This window comes from Serinus canaria, chromosome 7 (assembly GCF_022539315.1).
Source record: "Serinus canaria isolate serCan28SL12 chromosome 7, serCan2020, whole genome shotgun sequence".
NCBI lineage: Eukaryota > Metazoa > Chordata > Aves > Passeriformes > Fringillidae > Serinus > Serinus canaria.
In genome coordinates this window covers 30,895,105-30,907,066 of record NC_066321.1, presented here as the reverse complement: position 1 = coordinate 30,907,066, position 11,962 = coordinate 30,895,105, and the positions used below count along the sequence as shown (strand labels likewise).

General features: G+C 37.4%; 1 pseudogene; it reads left to right on the top strand.

Annotated features, from left to right (window-relative positions):
- The first annotated feature begins 631 nt into the window (after positions 1-631).
- LOC115485591 (NADH-ubiquinone oxidoreductase chain 2-like) lies at positions 632-1,325 on the top strand (annotated as a pseudogene).
- The last annotated feature ends 10,637 nt before the right edge of the window (positions 1,326-11,962 follow it).

The window sequence follows — 11,962 nt, the reverse complement described above, 5'->3', positions numbered from 1 at the left end:
CAGGAAAGAAACACAGTAGAATTATGTCTTACACGAGGAAACCCTGGTACAAAAATCATATTTATAGTAATTATAAAGAATATGTAGTTAGTTGTTTCTAAATTTGCTATCCGTAATGAATAGAAGAAAACAACTTCGGAATTTCTTATGGGATAGTTAGCCAAAGCAGATTCAGCTCTCATGAACAGATTCAAAAGTAAAGTGATCCTCTGCTTCTTAAAGAGAAGAAATAGCCAGTCAGAATAAAAATTAGAGACTTTTCTTTGGATCCATGTGAGGAAAAAACAAGAATTTACCTAATACTTTTTCCACTCAGAGTCTATTTCAACAAGACATGACTGACACTATCAGATAATACAATAATAACCAAACAACCTTTTTCACTTTTAAAAGAGTTTCTTCTCAAGCATCCACATTTTTGCAAAATTCAATCCAAAATGAATTCTTCTAAAGTATCTATAAGCATTTAATGAGCATCTATAGGACAACCATTTTAGCATCTTGATGAGAAACACATAGTTAAAAACTCTGACCATGCACCAACAGCTTCTCTCTCAAGCCACTCAGTCTTTTACCTTTATTATGTTGAAATGGTCTGGAAATATAATTCATTTATAGACTACCATTCTGATTTCCAGAAGTACTTCAAGGCTCTCCTCTCACCACCGGCCTCCTTTTATCCACTACCATGAAACTCCCTCCGATTACACTGCTATACATGACTTCTCCATTATTAAACCCCACACTTCTGACCATCATGACCATCCTCTCAGTAGCCCTTGGAGGATGAATGGGACTTAACCAAACACAAATCCGAAAATCTGAGCTTTTTCTTCCATCTCCCACCTGGGCTGAATGGTGATTATCATCATCTACAACCCTAAACTCACTTTCCTCAACTTCTACCTGTACACTATAATAACTGCAACTGTCTTTCTCACTCTAAACTCAAAGTGCTGAAATTGTCCGCTCTAATGACCGCATGAACTAAACTTCCCTCACTAAACGCAATACTACTTCTAACCCTACTTTCTCTTGCAGGACTCCCTCCCCTAACAGGATTTTTACCCAAATGACTTATTATTCAAGAACTAACTAAACAAGAAATAGCCTCCACAGCCACACTTATATCCCTTCTCTCCCTACTGAGCCTGTTCTCCTACCTTTGCCTTGCATACTGCACAACAATTACACTCCCCCCACACACCATAAACCATATAAAACAATGACGCACTAGCAATCGAATCAGCATCCTAATTGCCGTCTTAACCACAATGTCTGTCATCCTCCTCCCCATTTCCCTCATAATCCTCACCATTGTTTAAGAAATTTAGGATTACTTAACCCAAAGGCCTTCAAAGCCTTAAACAAGAGTTGAACCCTCTTAGTTTCTGCTAAAGTCCGCAGGCTACTACCCTGCATCCCTTGAATGCAACCCAGGTACATTAATTAAGCTAGGATCTTTCAATCTACTAGGCAGAAGGGCTTCGATCCCATGACACTATAGTTAACAGCTATATGCCCAAACCAACAGGCCTCTGCCTAAGACTCCAGTACATTATTAATGCACATCAATGAGCTTGCAACTCACTATGAACTTCACTACAGAGCTGATAACAAGAAGAACTGAACCTCTGTGACTGCTTATATCTAGTACAAGATGATTCCCTAGATTGGCAAATGCCAGGCTTTTTTTACAACAGACCTAAAAGCCTCAGCTCTCTGCTTCACCTGTGGCTCCAGTTTCTCCACATCACCAAAGATTTTAATATTCTTCATTGTTATGCAAAAACCTTACTCAAACATGAATGTGATCAAAGCATCTTTGCTGGTTTTGAAGTGGATGCAGGGAATGGTTATGTGATGATTAGTATGACTTATCTTTGAGAAACTATTTCAGATTAGGAAAGGAAAAAGCAGTTGCTACTGAAGCAGTTACTTGGTAGTCACAAAGAAAACAAAATGTAACAGGGTTTGGGTTTGTTCATGCTTTAATCTTTTGTGGCTCAACTACTAAGCCCGTGCTCCCAAGGAGCTCTCATTATCTGAGAGCAATAAATTTCTCTAAGCGGAGGTAACACACACTGTAACAAATCTAAACACCCTTTGTCACAAACATATGCTGAGCCTCCAGCACTACTTTCCAAATGAGTTTTCCTTGCTTTGTTTCAGCATTTTCCTGAAACTAGTTTATTCACCTCTTGGGAGCTGAAGACTTGAAAACATTTTAATAATGGTAGGTCTGATAACGCCTTGTTGCAGTTTAAGCCCAAACACCAGATACCACAGAAAGAAAATATACAGACTATCATAGAAATATAAAATGTTCTTATTGCAATCATTGTACTGTTTGTTTCCTAGCTAAAACATGCAAAGCTTAACAGTACAGAAAGAGTTACACAGAAGCAAAGAAGCTAACCAGTAGATACTAAGGAATTTTACTCTTAGCATCCCAGTTACTAAAGAAAAAAAATATTTTTTTTGGTCTAAGGAAACCATTCCTTAACATTTAGATTATAACTGATCTCTTTCATACATGGGATTGTTTCCAAAAAGATTTAAGCAACTGGGGAGTCATTTCAATTCAAAGACCTTATACATTATATACTTCTTCCCTCCCATTCCTTTGTCTACCTGTAGCCTTCTCTGCGGCCATGGGAGGTGGACAGTGCCGGCTAGCCGCTCCTAGAGCTTGGCCGAAGGTGGCCACAAGATTGACCACTCCCGGGTCCTCCTCGTGGACCCCTTGTAGTGGTGTCATCTGCAGCGTGGGTGGCACGAACAAGAGCGAGGCTAAGAAGTCCCAAGACAGAGGAAGTAAAGAGGGGACACTTGTGTGGCTGTAAAGGAAGCTTTATCCCCGGATGGGTCCAGGGACATGCATCACAGGAGGAAGGCTTGGGGAGGCACTGATAAAGGGAGCGGGTGTGAGGGGAGGAGACATAGGCAACCAATAAGCTAAGGGCAGGGGAGGGATGAAAAGCACAGCTGAGCCTATGGGGATTACACAGAGGAGGGGAGAAGCCCCAGAGGCAAATCACATAACAGGCTAGGCATGATTGATACAGAAACTTCTCAAAATAAAGTGGGGGGGTGGGGGTGGTTACAATAACTGGCAGGAGGAGTGGGCAGCACCATAGGGAGGGGAAGAGACTTATAAGGGCAGAAGGGGAGGAGCAGAGGATCACTTACTCTGAGGGCCAGTGGCGGGAAGGGTAGGTGAAAAACAACTTGGAAGGAACCATCGTGAGGGGATCACATAGGGGGAACCAAGGACCAAACCATTTCTAAACAGAAAACAATTTACAGAATCAACATTAACATTCTTAAAAAACCTGCAACGCCACATCTACCGGCACCAGCAGCTCAAGGAATGTGTATTTTCATTTCTTTCAGTACCTCTGTTTGTGAAGAATGGCATTTATTTCAGAAACTACTTACAGATAAAGCTGTGGCAGCTAACCTGAAATAATGCTGGTTATGAACACAAGCACAGGTTTGACAGCAAAAAATAACTCATGTCCGAGTTTCACCTAAAAATAAATATTGAAATACAGTTCCGTTTAATGAATGGCTCATTAGTGATTGTGAGATCTGTACTTCCCATTTTGCCACTAATTTATTGAATTATTGTAGCTGAATTATTTTCAATTTTACTGCTGCTGTTTACCCATCTTTTTCTCCTCTTTCTCATCCTCATTTATTTAAGACTACAAAGGCTCTTAATGTGGTGTAGCCTGAGTTCTCAAAACTATTAAGCTTCCAGTTACATGTTCGTACTGTAATAATTTTTTAGAAGAAAAAAATATAATTTAAATGGATTTCAATTTCCTCTCTCATTTGTCTCCATGATCTTTTTGGCTCCTGACTGATTTATTCTTGGGCCAAAATATTGGGTTTGTATCTGTGATGTGAACTGAATTTGGTTACTAATAAAAATAATTTAAAGAAACACTTTAAAAACCAAATCAGTTCACTGACACAGCATAAAATATGACAATAAAGTCTCAACAACTATTTTGCCTTTCTAGATTCATTCTCTACTTGTATTAGAATATTGTAGTTCTCATTTTCTATCTCAAACTTTTAAATAACTTTCTCAAGAAGTGCTGAATTTTGTTAGTTTCACCATGAGTTTCATCTGAGATGCAGACAAGGTAGAAAAAAAGTGATCAAGGTATTGGAAAAATTGCCACCATTATATTTCCTAATAAGTTATGAATAAGACAAATAAGACAGACATTCTTATTTTTCAGGGATTCTGACCAGGAAATTTGCCTCGGTGCTGGGAGGTAATAGACAGTTGTGTCACTCATAAGGTCATATAAGATCCATATGATTATATGATTTTTATCATGCTTGGGTCATTTTTTCTCTTCTCTCCTCCCCCCCCCCCCCCCCCACAAATTAACTTAATATTTATTGTTCTAAAACACAGATTATTGAACAGTCCTGCTGGCTTTCATGGCATAAGGAAAGGTGGGTAACACTGTTACTCTTAATCTATAATTATGATGTAAGTAGCAGAATGAGGCATTCTGCTGGCATTTCTTCCTCATTCTGAAAAACACTGATTTAGAACTACTTAAGTTAATGAAGCTAGTGGACATTCTTGGCGTAATTCAAATAGAAGGTGGTTTTTTTCATTTCTTAGTTTCAGTGTTTCCGTGATAACCTTCCTTTAGGATTGGAAGGAGGAAAATCTATGATAACCAGAGCCAGTGGAACCTCCTCATGCTCATAAGCAAAAGTAGAATATTAAATTCAAATTACTTTACCTTGGACAACATACAGGGCAAAGCATTCTGGTTTTTATTACACTGTTCTTTTAAAGCTTCTTTTTTGTAAACTTATGTAGCACCTGTGTACAATACACATTTGGCCTCATAAAATATTAATCACAGAATTCAGCTTTTGCACAGTGATACTGATGAATGCAAACTAAGGTCAAATGTGACCACACATCAGCTGTGTAAAATTTTGTTCACTGATTTACCTGAATAAAAAGCTAAGAACCTGAATACCAATTGGTTCAGTTTCAATAGAAGAACACCAAAAATGGTAACATCTCAAAATACTATTTCCTATCCTTGGCACACATACATTTTGGAAGGACAGAATTATGTCTGTCTGTGTATCAGAACATGATTCACAGCTGAACTTCCTGACAACTACTGCTAATCCATTTTATTGCAAAAAAATAACTCCCTGTCATTTTAAAACTTTTTTAGATTTCCCTTGCACCCTAATGGAGATCTAAAAAGGTTAATTGCTTTATTAATTGCAACCTTGATCAATAGGAAAAAATTTAAATCTGTAATTTACAAATGTTTTTCTTTATTATACACCAAATTAAGTCATCTTGATGTTCTGGAAAGTGTCAGTCTTTTATTGCAAAGAACAAACTAATGAAGTAGGTTTGCTTGTGGCTTTCAGATAGCAATTATACTGAAGTATTTAATGTATCACAGCAACTATTTTCAGTTCTTCAAAGTTACCTATCATTTTTTTTTCTGTGAAATACTGCATTACAACATGAAAGAGGGGAGAATTTGAAATTAGAATATTGCCCTTTATTAATATCTTCAATCATAAGAGAAGAGTATAATCTTTTATGATTTAAAAAAAAGACAAAAAGTTGGGGCTTTTTCCAAAGATCTCTGGACATCACTGACAAAGGTCTAAGAAGACAATTTTGAGGCAGTAGTGTGAGAGAGAACAAATGAAACATTTAAGATGATCATTGGGAATGTTTTACTAATGCTTAGATCTGCTAAATTCTAGAGGGTCTCCCTGAAGAAAAGGCTGCCATCTGTTCAACAGGAACCGATAGAATATCAACACTTGAGAGCATATCACAACAAACAAGTCAATATTGAATGCAGTGATGAAAATGCATCAGTGCTGTGTTTTTAAATATCTAAGAAAATGGAAAAATAAGCAGCCACTTGTGGCACACATCAGAGTTTAAAGGATGGATGCAGCAGATTGATCTGCATATCCAGAAATATTCACTGCTCCAAAATACTCCTGTGCTGAAAGACGAGAAAGTTTCAATATAATTGATCCCAGCACAGCTTCCATAATTTTGTTCTGAAGAATCATTTCAGATTAATGATTTCAACAATCTTTGCATTGGATATTTTGTAATACAATCTATACTGCAAAATTTTCTTTCAGTAAGTCTACACAGTCATTAATGCCACCCAGCTATTTTACTGTACTCTTTAATGTTCTATATTCTGTAACAGAAATTTTCATTGAAAAGAAAAGTTTAATAAAAAACTTGAATTATCAAACTACATAAGTGACATTGGAAAATCAACTTTCTAAAGAAGTTTGCCAATAGAGGCAGTTAACCTCTATTTATAAGAAAACACAGAGGCCAATTTCAAATGACCCTTTCAAGAAGGCGAGTGTTATTTCATGTAGAGCCATTAGAAGTGCATGAAAAATACACACCAATACAATATTATTGTGCTTAAGGGAAGACAGCCCTCTAGCATGAACAATTATTTCTCTGGTAGTGATTTTCGTTGGCCCTGAGGGATGGTTTTCTTTTAATTGCACCTAATGAGCTGCCTAGACTATCAGTTCTCTCATTTCCACACAAATTAGCTCTTGCATAACTAGAATACTGAGGGGATGAGAGAGAGCAGAAAACAGCTCCAATTTCCACATCACCAGAGCTATCAGAATAATGCTAGCACTTCCATTTAGGAAAGTTTTTTTAAAAACTGGAATTCTACTGTCAAATATTACAAAACCACTTTAATGGATAATATCTTGTAAGCACATTCCCAGATTTGTATGAAAAGAAAAAAAAAAATGGAAAAGGAAAGGTGAATGCACTTAGAATGATTTTAGATGTATTTCTAAGTTGCTGGGTGATATCTTACTGCCTCTTCAAAGTAAGCCATTTCAACCACTGTCCCAGCACGGGGTTAATAACACAGAACCATATCCTCACATGATGAAGACTGTTCTTACTCCAGTGAAACTGCTTTAAAGAAGACAAGACCTGATTCTTCTTGAAAATCCCTCAGTAGTCAGTGAGCCAGCATTATGACTATTAGCTGAGACACAGAGTTAAAATGTTTCCCTGGAATCACACAGAAAATGTGAGTAGCCATGGTGTGAATCCAAGAAATTTGAAATTTTACATCAGCTTCCGTGGCATCAAATTTAAGAGCTACCAGTTTACATAAAGATCAAGCAAAATCATAATGACTGAAGAACAAGTCAAAAGTTCACACTGATCTCTCTTTGTTTTCCTGGAAAGTAAAATTAAACCATAACAAACACTGAGAAAATTCTGTAAGCATTTGAATTCACCCACTAAAATCCTCCTGAAAGCCAGTATTCACAGAGACAGTCATCTCCAGATACCTTCTTGTGAAGGATTTCAACTATACTTAGATTTTTTTTGGCTGCTCCAACAGTGTCTTTGATGGGACAGTGCCTGTAAAAGATATGGATCCTGTGTGAAGACAAGTGTCTTGTTGTTTTAGTCAAGGGCTTGAGTGTGGTGTGTTGGGTTGGATTCTTGGAAAGAATCTGATGTCATACTGCAGATAAATCTCTGCTCCTGTGCATTTTAATTTCTGTTCTTGTACCTAAACTCCTCTAAGATGACAAAAGCCTGTAAGTGAACTTAACAACACTTGTTACAGATTTACTTTTAGTTAGGTGTCCCTTGCCTGTACTGTTTTTATAATGTGCTATGGCTTTTCAAGAGGCTTTTTTTACCCAAGTACCACTCAGCTGACTTAACTTCATATGCGCTAAATTGTGTGTTATCAGACGCTCTAATGTTAAGGACACTGCAAAAGGGGTGTTTTCAAGTAATTACATTACAAGTAATTGTCTCTCTCACCATCCTGTCTTCTAGTAATTAAGAGAATGAACATCAGAAATTATGTTTATTATATTAAAATACTTACCCCCCTTCCCCCCCCCCCTCCCCCCCCCCCGTCAGCAGAAACAAATGTATGTATTGATTCAGGGGAGTAATTCTTGTTAGGTCACCAAAACCTTTCTCTTTTAATTGGTGTCGTATGAAGACAAAACTTGGCAGTTGCCCACTGTTCATCCAAAGCAAGCATAACAAAAATTAAAACATGCAAATTCCCCAAGAGTGAGATTTATATATTGAAATTACATTTATCTCTGGACTTGAGAACAACTTCTTTATTGCTTTAGGATTGCATCTACAACTAATAAGAGATGTGGAGGTTTACATTCAACTTTTAAATAATGTACTTATACTGCAAAATAACCTCTATTTCTAGGATTTACCTGACCCCTTTCAAAATTGCTTTTGCCTACTTTACAGTGTCTTTCTGTAAATAACGATTTAAAACCTCCTATACTTGAATTAAACACACAGTTCCTTCCTCTATTTGATCATATAATCTTGTTTTTCTTAGAATCTGTGAAACAGAAGGCATTGATCACAACTTTTGACTAAAAATACTCCTCTATTCAGCAGCTATCAGTCATCAGTTCTGTGCAAAGAATTATTGTAAGGACTCATTGCAAATTCAACTATTCCTGCTAACTTTTTATGGAAAACTGCAGATTTTTAATGAGTGTGATTCAAGCTTTAGAGAAAAGTGGTGCATTTATTCAGGTATATTTAATAGCTAATGAATCAAATGGAAAAACATGTTTAAGTGACTGCATGTATGAAACACTGCATTAGAAAATAACATTAGAGGTCTCACTCTGTTTGAAGCTGATTTATCAGACAAAATACTCTTCACTGGCATAAGCAGAGATAAAATGGGATCAAACTGCATGTCTTCAACTTACCAGCTTTTAGAAAAAGTGGTGACATGGAGCTCCCTTGTCACAGAGATGATAAAACTTTCTGATTTCTATACATAAAGTACAGTGTATATAGCAGAGAATATATACAGTGAAATATATATATTCTGGAGAAAGTGAGCATGAATTTATTGCAGGACACCTCAGATTACACTGGTGAAGAATGGTGTCCCTATTGCCTTGGGTGGTGACCCATGACTGTGAGATCCCTGCCTGCCTCAGGTATGATAATGCCATATAAAAACTTGTCTCATAATTGTCTTCATTTATGTTGAAAAGTAGGAAAGTGAAAAATAAGATCTGTCCAAACTCAATAATGTATGCAATGCATTCAACAGATGACATCTTTTATATAGGAAGATACATTTCCTGCCTTGGACAAACTTCAGCTCAATCATTCTCAGCCAGAGACAGTGGCCTTGTAAGCTGGCATTCTCTGATGCATGTTTTCCTTCTGTGAATAAATCTGGGCCTTCCGAGTTTAATTACAAGGCCTTTGTCAGACATTTTTCATTGTGTTCATTTATGTCTGGCAGTCACAGTGCTGCTGCACAGCACATCTTTGTGGGGTCAGACAGTGCCTTCTGAACAGGAATCCTGAATGTTTGGGTACTGCCAAGGCAGATGTCTTTTGTGAGCAGTTACACCTCTCTTCTTCGAACACTTTCCAAGCACCTTCACTTCAGGCACACTTATAGAAAAGATGCAGAGATGCAAGCTCTGCAGTTCAAACAAATTGTGAGTTAATGCCCCCAGCTGTCCCCTTCAGGAACTCAGAAAGACTAAATACAGATACCCTGAAGATACTGTCATTGACTCTCCAGTAAAGGGTTGACCTCACTGGTCCCATGAAACTTGACAGCTGACAGAAGACTCAAGAGGGAGGACAAACCTTGGTCTCTCCTTATTTTAATTAAAATATAAAAGTCACAGAATATATTCCCTTCCTTTAAAGAACTTATCAAATTCATGAAAATATGATTCTCCCATGCATTCTTTACAGCTCTTTCATTCATCCACATCTGAGCAAAATGTGCTTATTAAAAATCAAACTGTCTAAAATACTTCATATAGCTCAGAACTGCAGAACAGTGTCCATCTGAAGAGCTACATTTCTCTTCAGAGCTGAACACTCTATTGATGCTTTTGCAAAAGACACAAAAGAAATTAAATGTCAGTTACTGAGAGACTGGAATTGATCAATATCATATATAACTGTACTTTCAAAATAAAAATAGGAAGAAACTGCACCTTTGATATTGGAGTCTGGGCTTCAAAAGGACTTATAATTAATAATGGAATTTCCTTTAAAAGTTGGTTTTATCTGTCACAGAGAACAGGCATACTAGATTAGGAAACCTGCTAGCTCAACCCTGGCTCTCAAAACACATAGACATCCCCAGGTAAAAATCTGTGTTGTTAAAGACCATCAGACTCCATTTGTTTGGATCCCCCATTAGCTGGATTCATAATGTGTCTTAGGGTTTTTTTGCATCTGAAAGGAAAGTAAGAGTTGATTCCTATTCGCCTGCTCATCCTTCTATTGATAAAAAAATAACAGGCATATTCTATCCAGACTTAATTAAAATAATTGTAAATTGTAATTCAGACCTGAGGGTGCTTTTCCACAGTATTTCTGCTTATTCACCCCCCCTATAGGCACGGCCTTGATCATGAAATACACAGAGGAACACTTTGAGAAATCCACTGGTGAGGAAAACTTGCAGTGCTTCATTGGTAAGGTTACCCCATGTCACAGCTCATTTCTGCAAACCAAGCCGTGCTGTCTGTGAGAATGAAAAAAGAGGTTTTCAATTTGAGAGGAGTGCCATCCCCAAAAGCAGCACTCTTATTCCAGTGTCAAGGAATGGGAAAGATCCTTCAGTGATATCAAGTAATCTCAGCTGCTTTTGGTAGGTAGAAGATTAATTTTTTCACACCTACTAGAACAAAAAGAAAGGTTTCTTGTGCTTTTCAGCCTTTTCTTAGAGATAAATCCATGCAAGTAATGGAGAGAGAGAAGAGATAAATCCATGCAAGTAACAGAGAGAGAGAAGCAAAATCTTAATCACACAGTGAGCAAGAGATTTGTGAGGGAGCTAAAAGTAATCTCCACATTAAAGTTGCTGGTCCATTTTTATACACAGAGCCAATGTAAAAAGGCAGCTTCAGGGAGCATTGGAAGTTATGGATGGTTCAGGCCTATCTACAGTTTTGCCTTTTGAAGGTATGACTTGATATTTTTGAAAATCAAGTTTTTGGTATTCAAAATTGAATATCAAGAGGTGTTTTTGAAGATATTTTTTAATCACTTAGAGTTTTGTCTAATCCTAGGCAGGTAAACTCCACTAAAGCTGCTGCTGACAGATGCACACTTGTTGAATGGGAAGGCTTTCCATGAGTTTCCTGACTTGGTTTCAAGTGCTATTGTAAGAATTTATCTTGATCATAAATCTTCTTTCCCTGATGGGATGGGTGGTAGGAATCTGGTGGAATACCCACCCTAGGGGGTCTTGAACTTGGAGAAAATAGTAAGAGATATTTTCAAAATATTTTGAAGCATGCTACTTGAGAGCGCAATTTTTTACTTCTCTTTCAAGCAGGTGAACAGCTAATTTCTATTTCCACTGGGTATCCAAAAGGACATCTGGTGTGCTCAGGAGCCAATGCAATCAGAAAGTGCTCTCCGAAGAGAGATGATCACTGTCTCCTCCTATGATATGGAAAGGCAAATTGGAACAATTGTTTTCTGCTACTTTTCAAAAATCACATCTTTTCCAGCAGGCTGTTAGAAGTAAGATTTAAGACAGCAGCATCTTGTAAGGATTCAGCCTGAGAATTAAAAGATATATTATTTATTACCCAGTTTATGCATTGAGGTAGTGTTGTAAAGGATTAGCCAAAGAGGACTGAAAAGAGGTTAATTTACTATACACACAGCTTGAATTGCTAACAATAAATATGATTGATGAGGATTGGCTCATAAAGAAGCAGAGCTGCAGTCAGCTTGGACCTTGTGAAATAACTCTCAGTTTCTCCCAAGGGGGAGTTCTGTCCTACTTCAGCCAAGTGGACTTTGAAAACTTTATGATAAAAGTCTTCTCTGTGCTGACTTTATTTTTCTACACATATT